This window comes from Heterocephalus glaber, unplaced genomic scaffold, assembly GCF_053883595.1.
Source record: "Heterocephalus glaber isolate CG9 unplaced genomic scaffold, H.glaber_assembly_v1.0 deba00001613, whole genome shotgun sequence".
Taxonomy (NCBI): domain Eukaryota; kingdom Metazoa; phylum Chordata; class Mammalia; order Rodentia; family Bathyergidae; genus Heterocephalus; species Heterocephalus glaber.
In genome coordinates, this window is record NW_028258384.1 from 21764873 (window position 1) to 21782620 (window position 17748).

Below are 17748 nucleotides of genomic sequence, written 5' to 3' on the forward strand. Positions count from 1 at the left end.
TTCAGCATCAGGATGTTTATTTGGGCTCACTCTGTTTTCCTAATATATATATTCACTGCTATGAATTTCCCTCGTAAGACTGCTTTCATTGTGTCCCATAGATTCTGATATGTTGTATTGTCATTGTCATTGAATTGTAGGAACTGTCTGATTTGTTCTTTAATTTCCTCTGTGACCCATTGGTTATTCAGAAGTGTGTTGTTCAATTTCTATGTGTTTATGAAATTTTTTGAGTTTCTTTTGCTATGGCTCTCCAATTTCATCGCACTATGGTCTGATAATATACAGGGGATAACTTCAATTCCTTTGCACTTACTTAAACACGTTCTATGAGCGAGTATATGGTCTATTTTGTAGAACAATCCGTGTGCAGCTGAAAAGAATGTGCATTTTGATTTTGTGGGGTGGAACACTGTAAACATCTGTTAAGTTGATTTGTTCAAGAGTTTGATTGAATTAGAGTGTTTCATTACTTATTTTTTGTCTAGTTGATTCATCTATTTGTGATAGTGGGGTATTGAGGTCCCCCACTACTCTTGTATTAGTACATATATGACTTTTCATTTCCATTAGTATTTGTTTTATATAGTTGGGTGCACTAGTGTTTGGTGCTTAGATATTTATGATTGTTATCTCTTGCTGTTGGATTGTTCCCTTTACATGGATGTAGTGTCCTTTTTTGTCTCTTTTAATCAGTGTTTGTTTGAAACCCACTTGATCTGCTAAGAGGATATATATACTCCTGCTTTTTTTCTGGCTCCTGTCTCATGGAGTATTGTTTTCCACCCTTTAGCTTTCAGTCTATGAGTTTCTTTTTGAATTATGTGTGTTTCTTATATGCAGCGCATTGTTGTATCTTGCTTCTTGACCCATTCTGCCAGTCTGTTTCTTTTGATTGGTGAATTGAGACCATTAATATTGATCGTTATAACTGATACATATTCAATTATCATTGTCATGACTTTTTCTTTTTTTTGGATTCTCCCCCTTTGCATTTAATTTCTTGTCATGCCTGTGGGATTCATTCTGCTGGGTTTCATGTGCTTGTAATGCTCATTGTCTTTTTCTAGGATATTGTTTAAAATTTTTTGGTGTGTTGTTTTGATATTCATCAAATTCTTCATGTGCTCTTTGACGTGAAAGTATCTTATTTCTCCATCAATTTTTAAACATAATTTTGCAGGGTACATTAATCTCGGTTGGAGGTTGTTTTATTTTAGGGCTTGAAATACTTTACTCCAAGCTCTTCTTGCCTTGAGGTTTCATGTTAAAAAATCTGTAATTCTGATGGGCTTTCCTTTGCATGTGATTTGTTTCTTTTATCTAACTGCTTGTAGAATTTTGTTCTTCTGTTGGCTTTCTGGAATCTTAACTATTATATAGCTATGTGTAGATTTTTTTTTGATGAAGGCTATTTGGAGTCCTATATGCCTCAGTCATCTGTATGTTAAGTTCTTTTCCCATACTTGGGAAGTTTTCTGCCATCACTTGTGTGAAAAGTTTTTTTATGTCATCTCCACTCTCTCCTGTTTCTTCATTGACTCTGATCAGTCTTATGTTATTCTTCTTTGCATGGTCTAGCAGCCTTTATATTGATTTCTCATGGTCCTTTACAAATTTGAAGGAAATTTTCTTTTCCTGGTCACTAATTGCAATCTTTTCTTTTATATCTAAAATTCTGTCCTCACATTGGCTCATTCTGCTGTGTAGACTTTCAATGGAGGTTTTAATCTCCTGGAAAGCTGTTTGTATCTGTTTATGGATACCATTTGTTTCTTATGTTGGGATTCCATCATGTTCCTCAGCTCCTATATTATTTTTTATCTGTCCTCTCTAGATTTATTAATCATGTCTTGCACTATGGGCACAATCTCTGCTGTTATCTGAGAAATTATTCCTGATTTCATTTTTCCAGATCCTCTTTTGTTGCCAGTTCTGGGAGTCCAGGTGGTTGAGTATCAGAGTGTTCCACCTCCTTTCCCTTTTGGGTTGGTGTAGGTGATCTGGGAGTCAGGTTTTGAGACTTGTTTTCGTGTCTTCTCATTTTGATGGGGGAGGGCGCTGTTGGCGCCCACATGGCTCACCTCCTCTGTGCTGGGAGCAGTGGAACGGCGGCCCGGAAGCCCCTTCGTTTAATCTTACTTTACATAGAAACAATAATTTGCACTACATTTACGTGTGCTTTATTAAAACAGTAAACCAAATGTTCTTTTATGCATATAGTGTATTATTTTTATTATCTAAGATGGAGTCTTTGTTTTAAAGAAATAATATTATGGTACTCATGCGCATATGTGTGCATATGTATATGTGTATATACATATATTAAGTACATATATATTAAATAGCTTTGAAAATTAATCACTTTGTTTTATTAAACTCTTCATTATCGTTGAACTACCCGTATAGTTATTTAGATATTGATAAGTGAAATATTGTATTGGTCAGCTTTTTCTTTGCTTAGTAAAATGCCTCACACCCAGAACTTAAAGGAAGAGAGGTTTGATTTGACTTATGGTTTCAGAGGCTTATTCCAAGGTCTTTTGACTGTGAGGCAGAAACATTATGGCAGAAGGGCATAATGGACTAAAACTGCTCATTTCATGGTGGCTGGGAAGCAGAACACAGGGGAACAGTACCTGCAAGAAATAAGCCCTCCAATGGCACACCCCCTGTGACCCATCTCCAGCTGGTCCTGTCTCCAACAGCACAGGAATCCCTTAATCCAGTCATGTTGACAGCTAAGACTAATAGTACAAGTATTATACAGTGTTCTGGGATTTCAAAGATCTACAAATGTATAAAATATATCACTTTGAAATGCTTGTATTTTCCAGTATATTTTATGATTTATTTTGTAAATATATATTTTGTAATCAGAAGTCTGGGCATATTGACATCCTTAGAAAAAATGTGGTGAGGATAGCACACCACTTTTGGAGCTTTAGGACTACTAACATGTGGTCCTCACCATATTTTTTAGCGTTAAAAAAATTTTAAGCACACACTTAGAATACCTACTTTTAACCAGCAACTTTTTTTTTTTTAAAGAAGGAAGACAAATGTATGTTTCTGTGGTTTGATTGTATTTTTATCTTTATTTTTTATTAGTGCATGTTTCCCATACATAATGATCACATTCATTAAGGGGAATTTGTACCTGTGCATAATATATCAATTATGTTTCCCATTCCCCCCCCTTTAACCTTTTTTACCCTCCATATTTATAAAAAGGCTCTGGTTCCATTTTTTCTTCCATTCTTGGTTATTCGTACATTGAAAAATATTCTGAAGGGAGTTAAAATAGACAGGAGGTGAGTCAGTTTAAACATGAGTACAGATCAAGTGAATAGGAAATGAGTATTTTGTGGCAATGATTGGTGTAGAGCCCGATACTATTGCCATGTGGCAATGAACAGCATATCGCCAACACTTTGCATTGCTAACAATGAAGTTAGACAACTGTTTATTCTAATGTAAGTGACCCAAAGGTCAGCACTGCTAATTGCTTTACTTGGAAAATGCAATCTAAAGTAAGCTTAGAAAAATGAATTTCTAGTTTGCACCTAATGAACTCCACCTCCATCTGTATAACCAACTAATCTTGAATTACAGGTTGTCTAGCACCATGCCATGATACGGTTTGCATAGCATATGGTTCTCTCCTGGAGGAAAATATACAAAAACATTACTGATTTTTTCATGGTACTGTTGATTGAACTCAGGGATTTCTCATTATGCTACATCTCCACCCTATTTCTGTTTTCTTTCTTTTTTTTTTTTTTGAATACAGGGTCTTGCCAAGTTACTGAGTTATCCAGGGTGAGTCAAACTTACGATCCTTTTGCCTCAACCTTTCAGAATGCTGAATTAAAAGTGTATATCACCATACCTGGCTATCAGTGATATATATATATATTTTTGTTACTGAGGATCGAACTCGGGTCCTTACGCTTGCGAGGCAGGCGGCAGAACCACTGAGCTAAATCTCTGGCCCATATGAGTGATATTTTCATCTTTCTCTTTTATGATTGTTTTGTGAAAGTAGCAATGTAGGTTCTAAAACTGTCCCTATCAGGAGATTTAAAAAAAAAAAAACAGACGTGGAATTAACCTCTAGAAAGAAACATATGCTTATTTTTAAAAGGGTTTTTCTGTTTAACTGGTTTACAGATACAACTGATTTATTTAATTATATAGTCAAAACTTTATATTTTATAGCTATATAGTATTTTTCACAATCTGGAGGCCCTCTGTAGTAGCTTTGGAGCCATAGCAGTGATATTAGAAAGGGGAGGATTCCGGAACAATGTGGAACTTAAATATATACCTTGTTTAGAGCATGACATGAGTGGTAAATGAAGAAAGCACTAATAGGAAGAAAATTTGCCAAAAAAGAGGAATTATATATGAATGCAGATATTGCACCTAAATTATATGTCATAATTTGAAAGTGCCCATCTCTATTTTGCTTATCGCGTCATTTTCTTGAATGGATTTAATTTCTTATATCAGCAGTGTTGTACTACTAACACTCAAAAATAAAAAACTTCTAGAATTAACTGTAATTTCACATTCAGTATTAGCAATTAAATTTGGAAGTATTAAGAAAATGTGTATTCTGCCTGACCAAATCTGAAAACAGTATAGCAGGGTCAAACAATGAACATATTTGTATTTTTTATTCTGTCTATGTTTCTATTCCCATCACTAATTTTCTGTAATATTTACTATCATTTGAAGTAGTTAGCTCGTAAAAGTATAAGCTGAGTCTTACTGTGATGTTAACTGCTTGTAAAGTTCAAATATTTTGAAAAGTAAAATTTAATTTTCTGTGATTATTAATCAAGGTAGCATCACCTCTCTGAACATGATCGTGCATGAAGTAAAAAACTACAGTCACATTTAATTACATATGAAAAAATGTGTATCTATAAGCAGATTTTTGTTTGCTTCTTTACCAATCATAATCAGTTATTGCCTTTCATTGGTCTTCCACAGTTTTAAAATACGTGAAATGATTGTGACTAATGAAGCTGTTAGCAAGATATTTTGGACCATATTTATATTTGAGTGTTATATTATTTAAATTATAAGCAAATGCCTGAGTTCAGAGCAAAGATAAAAATTCTATTTCCCATAATTAATTACCAAATTGTGCTTAAAAATTAATATGAGTCACATCAGTTCTATTTTGTTCTCCAGATTCTCAATTCTGTTTGTGCAAACTGGACTCAAAGGGAATAACTATGGATAAGGGCAGTAACTATCACTGGCTGCCAGTGGTCTTTTCAACAGTGCTTAACGCCAGCTGTACAAGTGGGCACATGTTGTGTGTGTGTGTGTGTTTGTGGTTGACTACTATACCGCCTCAATTAAAAAATGAATAGCAAGACTAGGATTACAGCTCTGTGGTAGAGGAACACTGGCCTAGTATTAGCAAAGCCCTGTATTCCATCCCCAGCACTGCAAAACATAAGTAGCAACTGCCAGTGTTACTTTTACTGGAGCTTTTTGACAAAAGTGCTTGGTTCCTGCTTCCTTTTTCCTCTTTTTTCCAAATTGTATGCATAGATGAAAAATGAAATCACTCCTTTGACATGGGGGAGGCAAAATGCTAATTATAGTATTGTGAAACAATTTTATCCTCCATTTTTACTCAGACAGTTCTAAAGCAAGCCACTTTAACAGGCTTTGTAATTGAGAATTTGATGAACCCTTTGTTATTTGTCAGAATTCACTGAGCATGTCCATTCTTAGAGATATTGAAAAGCAAGGCCAGAAAGAAATAGCATTTACTGTATTTCATGGAAGCTTCATTAGGACTCTCACTAGCTGAAGATAAACAAAAACAAAAAGTTTTATAAGGAACTATATGAGATGTTAATATCTATAGATTTTTAAAAGAGGCAAAGAGGGCCAGGGATTTCGCTCAGTGGTACCACTGTCTGCCTCACAAGTGCAAGATCCTAAGTTTGATCCTGGTACCAGAAAAAAAAAAGGCATAGAAGTCTGAAAAACCATCAGGTATTGCTTTGAATAGAATGCTTGGATTTCAAATGTGTTGAAAAATGGCTTAAAATACTGAGCTGTTCACAGCTCTTGGTTTTTACATTTTATTTGAGTTATATTTGAACAAGGATTTTATTATAGTTAGTGTTGTTCATGTTGCTCTAGTTAAGATTGTCGGCATTTCCATTGCAGTGTGCTATTTCAGTTGGGGTTCATAACTCAGCTTTAGAAGTCACCCTGGGCTAAAATTTGGCATATACATTTTCAACTTGTAGTAGTGATGGTATGAGTGTGATTAAATATGTAGTAAATATTCAAATTAGCATAGAGCACATTTAGTGTTGTGAAATATTTTAATGGAAGAATATATTGTGGTTCCTTAGTAATTTAAACTTGATAAATGTGAAATCTACCAGTATTACCAATTAACAGAGTTAAAGAAAACTTTGTTTTTCCAATCTAATTAGTCCTTGGAGCCAAGAAACTATGAACTTGTCTTGGAGCCAAGAGCCTAAATACTTACTGCTAACAGCTGAGTAATGGCTTCTAAAGGACACTCCACAGTGTATCAACATTACAGACCAAAAATTTGTTAATTATTTCCACATCTTACTGAATACCATGGATATTGAAAGGTTAAATTGACAATTTGAGACTTTATACCTATCTATAGCTGTAGTATAGGTAGCTAGCAGATTTTTAAAAATGGGAACAGAATCTTTTGAATTAATCTCATATATTACTATGAAATTAATTTTATAATTACAAAAACTAAAATATTTTTCTTAGTAAATAGAGAAAAATTAAAATATAAAAAGAATAAAATAAATTTAATCTGTCAAACTACTAATAATTACTGGTTATTTGTTGATATATATCATCTAATCTTTATGTGTATATACACATACATATATTTCAAAATTGGGATTATAAACTCAATCACAATCTGACATTTTTCTTTTGTAAGAGAGTACAGGCTTCTCATTGAATATTTTTCTAATTCATAAATTCCCTAGCTGACCAATCTTTCTCTGTGTAGATGTACTGCAGTTTGACTTATACTGCCATGGATTCTGAAATCTGTTTAATTTAACCTTATTTACTTTGCCTCAGGTCTTGAGTTTGCTCAAGACCTTGATTTTTTATTTGCATATAGCCATTTGTAGATGCCCTTGTTACTGTCTCCTCTGAATATTAACAACTTATAATTAACTACAAAAAATTATTTAAAGTAGAGTATTATATACTGATCATATAAAGAAACTAAAGTATGTAAAAGCTATTGGTATTGCATATTGATACAATATTACTAAAAATTAGTTGAAAAATTAATAAAGTTACAACCAATGGAATTATCATTTCCTTTGAATTTGTATTATTGTTAACTTGAAGAATGGGCAAGAGAGGAATTGTGTTGCAAGTAACATTTTTTCCTTTAAGGGTTTTGGGGAACTGCTGGATTAAGTGTGGGGAATTTCTCCATATTTAATGTGATAGATGGTTCTGTGATCAGAAAAACCTGTGTTTGAGTCTTAACTGTGTGCCTTCTATATGTAGGTCATTTTACCAAGATAATCTATGTGAGCCTTACTTTCCTCTTCCATAACATATAGATAATACCTGCCCAATGTTGTTGTAAATAGCTAATTATCAATAATTAACCCCCGTGAACACAGAGGAGGTGAGCTGCTCTCAGCGCACAAGAGGAGGGTTCCAGGCCGCTATACCACCGCTGCGAGCACAAAGGAGGTGAGGCACTCAGGCGCCAGCAGCCCCCCCCCCCCATTGAAATGAGAAGACACAAAAATAAGTTTCAAAACCAGACTTCTAGATCACCTGAAACAACCCCAAAGGAAAATGAGATGGAGAGATGGAACATTGTGATACTCAACCACCTGAACTCCCTGAACTGACAACAAAAGAGGATCTGGAAAAAATGAAATCATAAATAATTTCTCAGATAACAACAGAGATTGTGCCCATAGTGCAAGACATGATTAATAAATCTAGAGAGGACACAGATAAAAAAATAGAGGAGCTGAGGAACATTATGGAATCTCAACATAGGAAACAAATGGAATCCATAAAACAGATGCAAACAGATTTCCAGGAGATTAAAAACTCCATTGAAAGTCTATGCAGCAGAATGAACCAATGTGAGGAAAGAATTTCAGATATAGAAAATAAGATTGCAATTAGTGACCAGAAAAAGAAAAATTTCTTCTTTTTTTTTTTGTATTAAATTGTTTTATTGGTACATTGTAGGTATACAACACAATTACATTTCTCATTGGGAATTGTACCTTTATATAATGCATCTTGGTTCTTATTTTTTCCCCATTCCTAGCCCTCCCTTCACGCCCTCCACCCTTCCCTATTTACAAAGACTTTATTTCCATTTTTTCCATTTCTCATCATTTTTTCCTTTCCCTTCTTTCCTTTCCCCTGTGCCTCCCACTACCCCTACCCCTTTGGACCTTTTCTTCCTATTTTACATTATCGATTGTTCATTCTAATAATTGGTACATTTTAGGTATACAATATAATGACATTCATCATTGGAAATTTGCACCTTTACACAGTCTCTCTTGGTTCTTGTTTTTCACCCTTGCCCAGCCCTCCCTTCAACCCCTCCAGTCCTCCCTATTTACAAAAATTTTGTTCCTATTTTTCCATTTTCTCATATTAATCCCATTCCCTTCTATCCTTTCCCGGAGCCCTCCCGCTTCCTTCCCCTTTGCCCTTTTTCTTCCTATTTCACTTGACCTATTATACATTTAGTCTTTATTTACACTTTCAATTTCTCACAGCAGAGAAACTATTCGGTATTTACACATCTGTGTCCTATTTATTTCACTTAACAGTATTGTCTCAGTGTGCATCCACTTAGCTATAAATGTCTCTAATTTTTCATATTTTATGGCTGAGTAGTACTTCATTTTATTAAAAAAACACATTTTTTTTTTATCCAGTCTCCAGTTGATGGGCATTTGGGCTGTTTCCAAGTTTTAGCTATTACAACCTGAGCTGCTATGAACATGGGTGCACATATTTCACTGTGGTATGATTCTTTTAATTCTTTGGGGAAGATCCCCAGCAGTGGAATAGTGGGGTCAAATGGGACTTCCAGTCCTAGTTCTTTGAGGTATCTCCATACTGATTTCCACAGTGGTTGCACCAGTCTACACTCCCACCAGCAGTGGAGCAGGGTTCCTCCTTCCCCACAGCCCCACCAGCATTTGTTATTGGTTGATTTCATGATAGCAGCCATTCTTTCTGGAGTGAAGTGGAATCTCAGCGTTGTTTTCCTTTGCATCTCTCGAATGACAAGTAATGTTGAACATTTTTTCATGTATTTATTTGCTATTTCTACTTCTTTGTCTGAGAAATGTCTGTTCATTTCAGATGCCCATTTTTGGATTGGGTCTTTCAATTTGGGAGGTCTGATCTTTTTAAGTTCTTTATAGGTTCGAGATAGTAGACCTTTGTCTGAGGAAGAGCAGGTGAAGATTTTTTCCCACATTGTGGGTTGTCTCTTCACACTGCTGGTGGTTTCTCTTGCTGTGCAGAAGCCTTTTAATAAGAAGAGATCCCATGTGTTGATTGTTTGTGGTAGTTCACGGGCAACTGAGGTTTTGTTCATAAAATCTTTTCCTACATCGATGTCTTCAAGGGTTCTACCTAACCTCTGTTCCAACTGGTTCTAAGTTTCTATTTTAATATTTAGATCTTTAATCCATTTTGATTTTAGTTTAGTGCATGGTGAGAGATACAGGTCTAGTTTTAATCTTTGGCAAGTTGAAACCCAATTTTTCCAGCACCATTTATTAAAGAGGCTATCTTTACTCCAGTGAGGGTGTTTGGCTCCTTTGTCAAAGATGAGATGGCTGAGTGTGTCTGGAGTTGTTTCTGCATCTTCTAATCTGTTCCACTGGTGCTCAAGCCTGTTTCTTTGCCAGTACCATGCTGTTTTTATCACAGTAGCTTTGTAGTAGAGTTGCAGGTTGGGGATTGCGATACCCCCTGCCATGTCTCTGTTACCTAGAATTGCTTTTGCTATTCTGGGTCTCTTCTTGCTCCAAATGAATTTTTGGATTGTTTTCTCGAGATCTATGAAGTATGCTGCTGGGATCTCAATTGGAATTGCATTAAATCTATATAGCAGTTTTGGAAGTATGGCCATTTTCACTACATTAATCCTTCGTACCCAGGAGCAGGGGATGTCTGTCCATTTTCTGATATCATCTTCGATCTCTCTTTTCAGAGTGCCATAGTTTTCAGAGAAGAGGTCTTTGATTTCTTTCATTAGGATGATTCCTAGGTATTTCAGTTTTTTGGATGCTATTGTGAAAGGAATTATTTGCCCTATTTCTCTCTCAGTGAGTCTGTCATTGGTGTAGAGGAAAGCTATTGATTTTTGTGCATTGACCTTGTAACCAGCTACTTGACTGAATTTGGTTATTAAGTCTAGAAGACTTGGTGGAGTTCTTGGGGTCTTCTATATAGAGTATCATGTCATCTGCAAATAATGACAATTTGACTTCTTCATTTCCTATCTTTATTCCTTTTATTTCTTTCTCTTGTCTAATTGCCATGGATAATGTTTCCAGAACTATATTGAAGAAGAGTGGTGATAGTGGACATCCTTGTCTTGTCCCTGATTTTAGTGTGAAGGATTTCCGTTTTTGACCACTTAGGATGATATTGGCTGTTGGTTTTTCATAGATGGCTTCTATCAGTTTGAGGTAGAGAACATCTATTCCAATTTTTGGTAGGGTTTTTATCATGAATGCATGTTGGATTTTGTCAAATGCTTTTTTCTGCGTTTATGGAGATAATCATATGGTTTTTGTCCTTGGCTCTATTGATATAGTGTATTACATTAATTGATTTTCGTATATTGAACCATCCCTGCATCCCTGGGATGAATCCCACTTGATCAGGGTGTATGATCTTCTTGATGATCTTCTGCATTCTGTTTGCAAGTATCTTATTAAGGATTTTTGCATCTATGTTCATTAGTGAGATTGGCCTGTAGTTCTCTTTTTCAGTTGGGTCTTTCTCTGCTTTGGGGGTCAAGGTGATGCTTCCTTCCAGGAAGGAATTTGGGAGTGTTGCTTCCCTTTCAATTTCATTGAAGAGTTTAAACAGTAGTGGCAGCAGTTCCTCTCTAAATGTCTTGTAGAATTCAGCAGTGAAGCCGTCAGGGCCTGGGCTTTCCTTAGTTGATAAATTTTTTATTATGTTTTCAATTTCATTGGTTGATATTGGGTTGTTCAGAATTTTTAGGTCTTCTTCATTCAACGTTGGTAATTCATATGTATCTAGGAATCTGTCCATTTCTTCTGTGTTGTCCATCTTATTGGCGTATAGGTTCTGGAAGTAGGTATTGGTGATGCTCTGGATTTCTGCTGGGTCTGTTGTAATTTCACCCTTTTCATTCTTAATTTCATGGATTTGGGCCTTTTCATTCCTTTTTCTGATAAGGTTGGCTAGGGATTTGTCAATTTTGTTGATTCTTTTGAAGAACCAACTCTTGGCTTCATTCATTTTTTGTATCATTCTCTTAGTCTCCATTGCATTGATTTCTCCTCTGATCTTTATAATTTCTTCCCTTGTATGAGCTTTGGGGTTGTCCTGCTCTTCTTTTTCTAGAAGCTTGAGGTTCAGCATCAGGTTGTTTAATTGGGCTCGTTCTGTTTTCCTAATATGCATATTCACTGCTATGAATTTCCCTCGTAAGACTGCTTTCATTGTGTTCCATAGATTCCGATATGTTGTATTGTCATTGTAATTGAATTGAAGGAACTATCTGATTTCTTCTTTAATTTCCTCTGTGACCCATTGGTTATTCAGAAGTGTGTTGTTCAATTTCCACATGTTTATGAAATTGTTTGAGTTTCTTTTGCTATGGATCTCCAATTTCATCACACTATGGTCTGATAATATACAGGGGATAACTTCAATTCCTTTGCACTTACTTTAACATGTTCTATGTGTGAGTATGTGGTCTATTTTGGAGAATGACCCATGTGCAGCTGAGCAGAATGTGTATTCTGATTTTGTGGGGTGGAAGACTCTGTAAACATCTGTTAAGTTCATTTGTTCAAGAGTTCGATTGAGTTCTAGTATTTCATTGCTTAATTTTAGTCTAGTTGATCTATCTATTTGTGACAGTGGGGTGTTGAGGTCCCCCACTACAATTGTATTAGTGCATATATGGCTTTTCATGTCCATTAGTATTTGTTTTGTATAGTTGGGTGCACTAGTGTTTGGTGCATAGATATTTATGATTGTCATCTCTTCCTCTTGGATTCTTCCCTTTACAAGGATGTAGTGTCCTTCTTCATCTCTCTTAATTAGTGTTGGTTTGAAATCTACTAGATCTGCAAAGAGGATAACTACTCCTGCTTTTTTTCGGTTTCCTCTCGCATGCAGTATTGTTTTCCACCCTTTATCTTTCAGTCTATGAGTTTCCTTTTGAATGAAGTATGTTTCTTGTATGCAGCATATTGTTGGGTTTTGCTTCTTGACCCATTCTGCCAGTCTATTTCTTTTGATTGGTGAATTGAGACCATTAATGTTGATGGTTATAACTGAAACGTATTGACTTGTCATTGCCATGACTTTTTCTTTTTGTTGGGTTCTCCCCCTTTATATTTAATTTCTTGTCATGCCAGATGGGTTCATTCTGCTTTGCTTCCTGGGGTTGTGATCCTCAATGTCTGTTCTTACGATATTGTGTACAATTCTTTGGAGTGCTGGTTTGGTATTCACTTAGTTCCTAAGGTGCTCTTTGTCATGAAAGTATCTTATTTCTCCATCCATATTGAAAGATAGTTTTACAGGGTACATCAATCAGGGTTGGAGGCTGTTTTCTTTTAGGGCTTGGAATATGTCACTCCAAGCTCTTCTTGCCTTGATGGTTTGTGTTAAGAAGTCTTCTGTGATTCTGATGGGCTTTCCTTTGTATGTGATTTGTTTCTTTTCTCTCACTGCTTGGAGAACGTTTTTCTTCTGTTGTGTTTCTGGAATCTTAACAATTATATGCCTATGTGTAATTTTTTTTTGATCAAGGCTATTTGGAGTCCTATATGGCTCACGTATCTGTATGTGAAGCTCTTTCCCCCTGCTTGGGAAATTTTCTGCCATTATTTCTGTGAAGAGTTTTTTTATGTCATCTGCACTCTCTCCTGTTTCTTCATTGAGCCCAATCAGTCTTATGTTATTCTTTTTTGCATCATCTAGCAGCTGCTGGATTGATTTCTCATGTTCTCTTAAAATTTGGAAGCAATTTTTCTTTTCCTGGTCACTAATTGCAATCTTATCTTCTATATCTGAAATTCTGTCCTCACACTGGCTCATTCTGCTGTGTAGACTTTCAATGGAGTTTTTCATGTCCTGCAAATCTATTTGCATCTGTTTTATGGATTCCATTTGTTTCTTATGTTGGGATTCCATCATGTTCCTGAGCTCCTCTCCAGATTTATTAATCATGTCTCGCACTAACGGCACAATTTCTCCTGTTATCTGAGAAATTATTTCTGATTTCATTTTTTCCAGATCCCCTTTTGTTGCCAGTTCAGTGGGTCCAGGTGGTTGAGTATCAGAGTGTTCCATCTCATTTCCCTTTGGGGTTGCTGTAGGTGATCTGGAAGTCTGGTTTTCAGACTTATTTATGTGTTTTCTCATTTTGACTGGGGCGGGGGGCTGTTAGCGCCTGCATGGATTACCTCCTCTGAGCTGGGTGAGGTGGGACAGGGGCCGGGAGCAGGGGTAGGGATGGTGACCCAAAAGCCCTTTCCTGTGGGCTGGGAGCAGCGGGAGGGATGGTGACCAGAAAGCCCCTTCCTCTGGACCAGGAGCAGTGGAACTTAGTACCTTGGTCTGGTGGTGTGGTGTCCTCTGAACCTTGGTAATGTGGAATCAGGTGGCTGCGTGTCTGCAGTTGGGTGATTCGGTGTCTTCCGTGTGACTCAGGACCTTGGTAGGGCGTGCACAGACCTGCCTGTCTGCAGTGGTCTGATTCAGCGTGTGTTCCGCCCGACTGGGGACCTGGGCAGGGTGTGGGCAGACCTGCCTGTCTGCCTGGGGATGATTTGGAGTCTTCTGCGTGACTCAGGACCTCGGTAGGGCGTGCAGAGACCTACCTGTCTACAGCGGGCTGATTGGGCGTGTTCCGCGGGACTGGGGACCTTGGTAGGGTGTGGGCAGACCTGCCTGTCTGCAGTGGGCTGATTAGATGTCTTCTGCATGACTCCTGAAGTTAAAAGTTTTAAAAGCCTCCTCATGACTTTTTCCTTTTGTTGGATTCTCCCCCTTTGTGTTTAATTTGTCACGCCCAGTGGATTCATTCTGTGGGCTTTCCTGGGGTTGTGACCTCCTTGGGAGGTCATTGAAGGTATAGACAATTTATAGCTGGAGAATATGGAAAGCTGTAGTAGGTTAAAATATTTGTATGGCCTATGTTGTCTATGGATGATAGAGGGAAGAAAACGATCAGAATTCTAGGATAGGTAGAATATGTTAAACCCAGAGAAAAGTCAAAGAAATTAAATTTGAGGAGCAGTTAGTAGTCCATCTAGGCTGAATTGTGTATATGTTTGTAGTATTGGGAAATTATGCTGATATGAATGTATGAAAATTCTACAATGAAACTCTCTCTATATATATATCTATATCTATCTATCTATATATATATGCATATATTTTTTTGAAAAAGAAGTCTGAGAACCATATCAAGAATGTCCTTGAGTGTCAGAGGTTTAGGTTTTATTTTTAAATCAGAGAGGAAACTATTGGATAATTTAAAATAGCAAAATATTATTAGAAGAAGTATTGAGAAGATTGACCTGATAGATATGAATTAAATGGATGAAGGACAAGCTGAAGAATGGAGTAATTGTTGGCTCATTGCAATGGTCCAAGAAAGAAGAACCTAATCCAGGAGAGATTGAACTAATACTAAAAATATAACTGCACAGCATTTGATTTTTCATTTATGTGCATAAGAAACAATCAAAGAGCCTGAATGACTTGTTGATTAGGGATGCATTTTTTTCTCCTTTTAAAAAGAAGTGAGCCAAGCATGGTGGTAAATGCCTATAATCACAGTGGTCAGGAGGCTGAGGAAAGAGGATCACAATGAGTTCAAGGTTAGTGAAAGCCTGTCTCAAAAATTGAAAAAAAAGAATAGCTGGGAGGAAGGATCCTGGTTTGGAAAGAAATTATTTTTTAGCTCCTTTGACTTAAAGTATAAACTGGTTCCTCCTCTGCTAACATTACCTGCTTGAAGTTAATCATATGGTGTTTAAATTAGAAGAGTTATGGGTATCAATAATTACCTACTTTTGCAGCTATACCACAAAGGTAGTAATTAAAATTATGAGCTTAAAAGAAATCATGAGCGCAGAGGGAGTAAGAAAGGTAGGACAAGAAAATAACTTTAGTGGAAACCTCATTTGAGAACAAAAAATAAGAGTTTCTAGAGAAAGAATAATCAAGGAATTTGGTTGGGAAAGTTATGCTAGGATAGGTAGAATAAAGTAGTGTTTAGAAAACCTAGGGAAGAGAAAATTTGAAGAAAAAAGGGTTAATCAAGGATACAGGATTTTAAAGAGAAAGCATATGGGTTGAGGGGGAAAAGATAAGTTTTTAGGTTTGTTCAGTAGATGACAGAGGACAGAGCTTAGACTGTAAGAGGTTAAGTAAGTCCTAAGTGATAGGTAATGGGCTAATATCAAATTTGTGTAGATTGTATTCTTTTCAAAAGTTGAACATTGCTTATTTTTGACTTCATAATACTAAACCAAGTTGATCATAAATTTTAATATTATGTACAAGAAGGATTTTTTTATCATTTTGTAGCAGATTTTAAAAGCCATAATTTCAGATTTTGATATGATTAGTATGAGACAGATTTTCTTTAGTACCGCTTTTTTTCTTAACAAAATTCAAGCTGGATATTACTGATTACTCTGAAATGCAAGTAGTGTTATTTTATTTTACAACTATCATTTTAAAAACCATGTATTCATTAAGATAAATATGTGATGTATAAAAAATTTACAAAGAGAAAAAATGGATATTATTTGTAGTTTGCAGGCTTTCTGATATAGAATTGAATGTACTAATCTTCAAATACTAATGAACAGTAAAATGTAATTTGCCAATGAACAATTAACTTCTGGCTGGCTTCTGTTGATTTGTACTGCCATAACCCAGTACTGGGTAAAATTTTTAATTTTTAGAGTTTATTTAACCCATATTTCTAATCGTGGCCAAATATTGAGATGATTATCATGAAAAAAATCTTATGTTATTATAAAACATATTTCATGAAGCTGATTATAGTTTTTCTATTGAATTATCTGTCACTAACACCAGGACCTTTTATTTTCCTCTTTTACTTGTTCTTGCCTTGTTCTTGTCGTTGACAAACAAGGGCTTCCCTCTAAATTTTCAGTTTGGAAACCTACTAGTATCTGGTCTTTGCCAACAGCAGGTTATCTCATATGGCTTTGTTGCTGCTTCACTTTTCCTTCACCTTTATTCTATTATCATGTCATGTCATTTCCATATATATTCATCATATATCATTTACATATACATGCATATATGCATATACCCATCCATATATACATGCATACATACCTATCACAGAGTGGAGGGAAATGTAAAGCATACAGTTTAGTATTTAGCTCATAGTCTGTTGAGGCAGATTTTGGCCCTCAGCCTCACATGAATAAATGCCTACTCTATAATCAAATGCAAAAATCCTAAATTCAGGTGGCCGCTTTACAGATGTGCCTCTGGTACCTGGGGAGATTGGGTTAAACTATGTATAGCTCAGTGAGACCAATCATTATGATTCGTAAATGAACTCAAAATCGTAACTTTTAGTAACGTTAGGCCAGTCGGGAATTTTGTTTGTACAGCATCCAAACTAGTACTTTGAGTAAGTAGCAGATTGCAAAGTGGCAGAAAACTATGAAGTTGCAATTCTCCCATGATTTGAGTTAATATTTGTTTCATAGAATCTTGAAATCTTGTTGGAAGATACCTTAGAGGATCATCTAATTTAATCTTTTTTTCATGCACAGTACTTTCTATAAAACTTCTGAGATATCAGTGTCTAGTATTGTGGAATCCCTTACTTTATGTAGGCTCCTGTTTCATTAAAAATATATTCTTTATACAAAATTGAAATCTGTCTTCCTATAAGCTCTCATTCAGTTCTACCCTGAGAGACAATACAGAACATGCTACTTACTGCTACCTCATGCTAGTTATTCAAATATTTGAAGTTCTTTTCTATTTTGTTCTCTTTTTTAAAGTAATTTTCTACCATACGTATGTGTAGCTTTCTCAGCCATTCCTTGGTTATTTATCTCTCCAGCATGTTAGTTGCTCCTGTTCTCATTTCGTATAATTTATAAATTACCCACCCAAAAAGTCAAACATTATATAATGTAATACTGCAAATAAAATTTTATCTTTGGTTGAACACAATTAAGCAGTGCCTTTTATATACATTAAAGATTGAAAGGTCAGTTGTTTAGAGCATAGGTCCCCATCCTAGAAGATCAATGAAAGACTATGATTTTTAGCTTTTATAGTAATCATATCTTGCTGTGGGCACATGCTGGCTCTGTGGTCAACTAAAAGCCTTACTCACTTTCATTACTTTATTTTAAAAAGAAACTGCAGTCATGTTAGATTTTTCCAAATCCTAGA

General features: G+C 35.8%; 1 protein-coding gene across 7 annotated transcripts in view; it reads left to right on the forward strand.

Annotated features, from left to right (window-relative positions):
• Diaph2 (diaphanous related formin 2) overlaps positions 1–17748 on the forward strand; it is a 979330-nt gene that overhangs the window by 507261 nt on the left and 454321 nt on the right. The window lies entirely within an intron of this gene.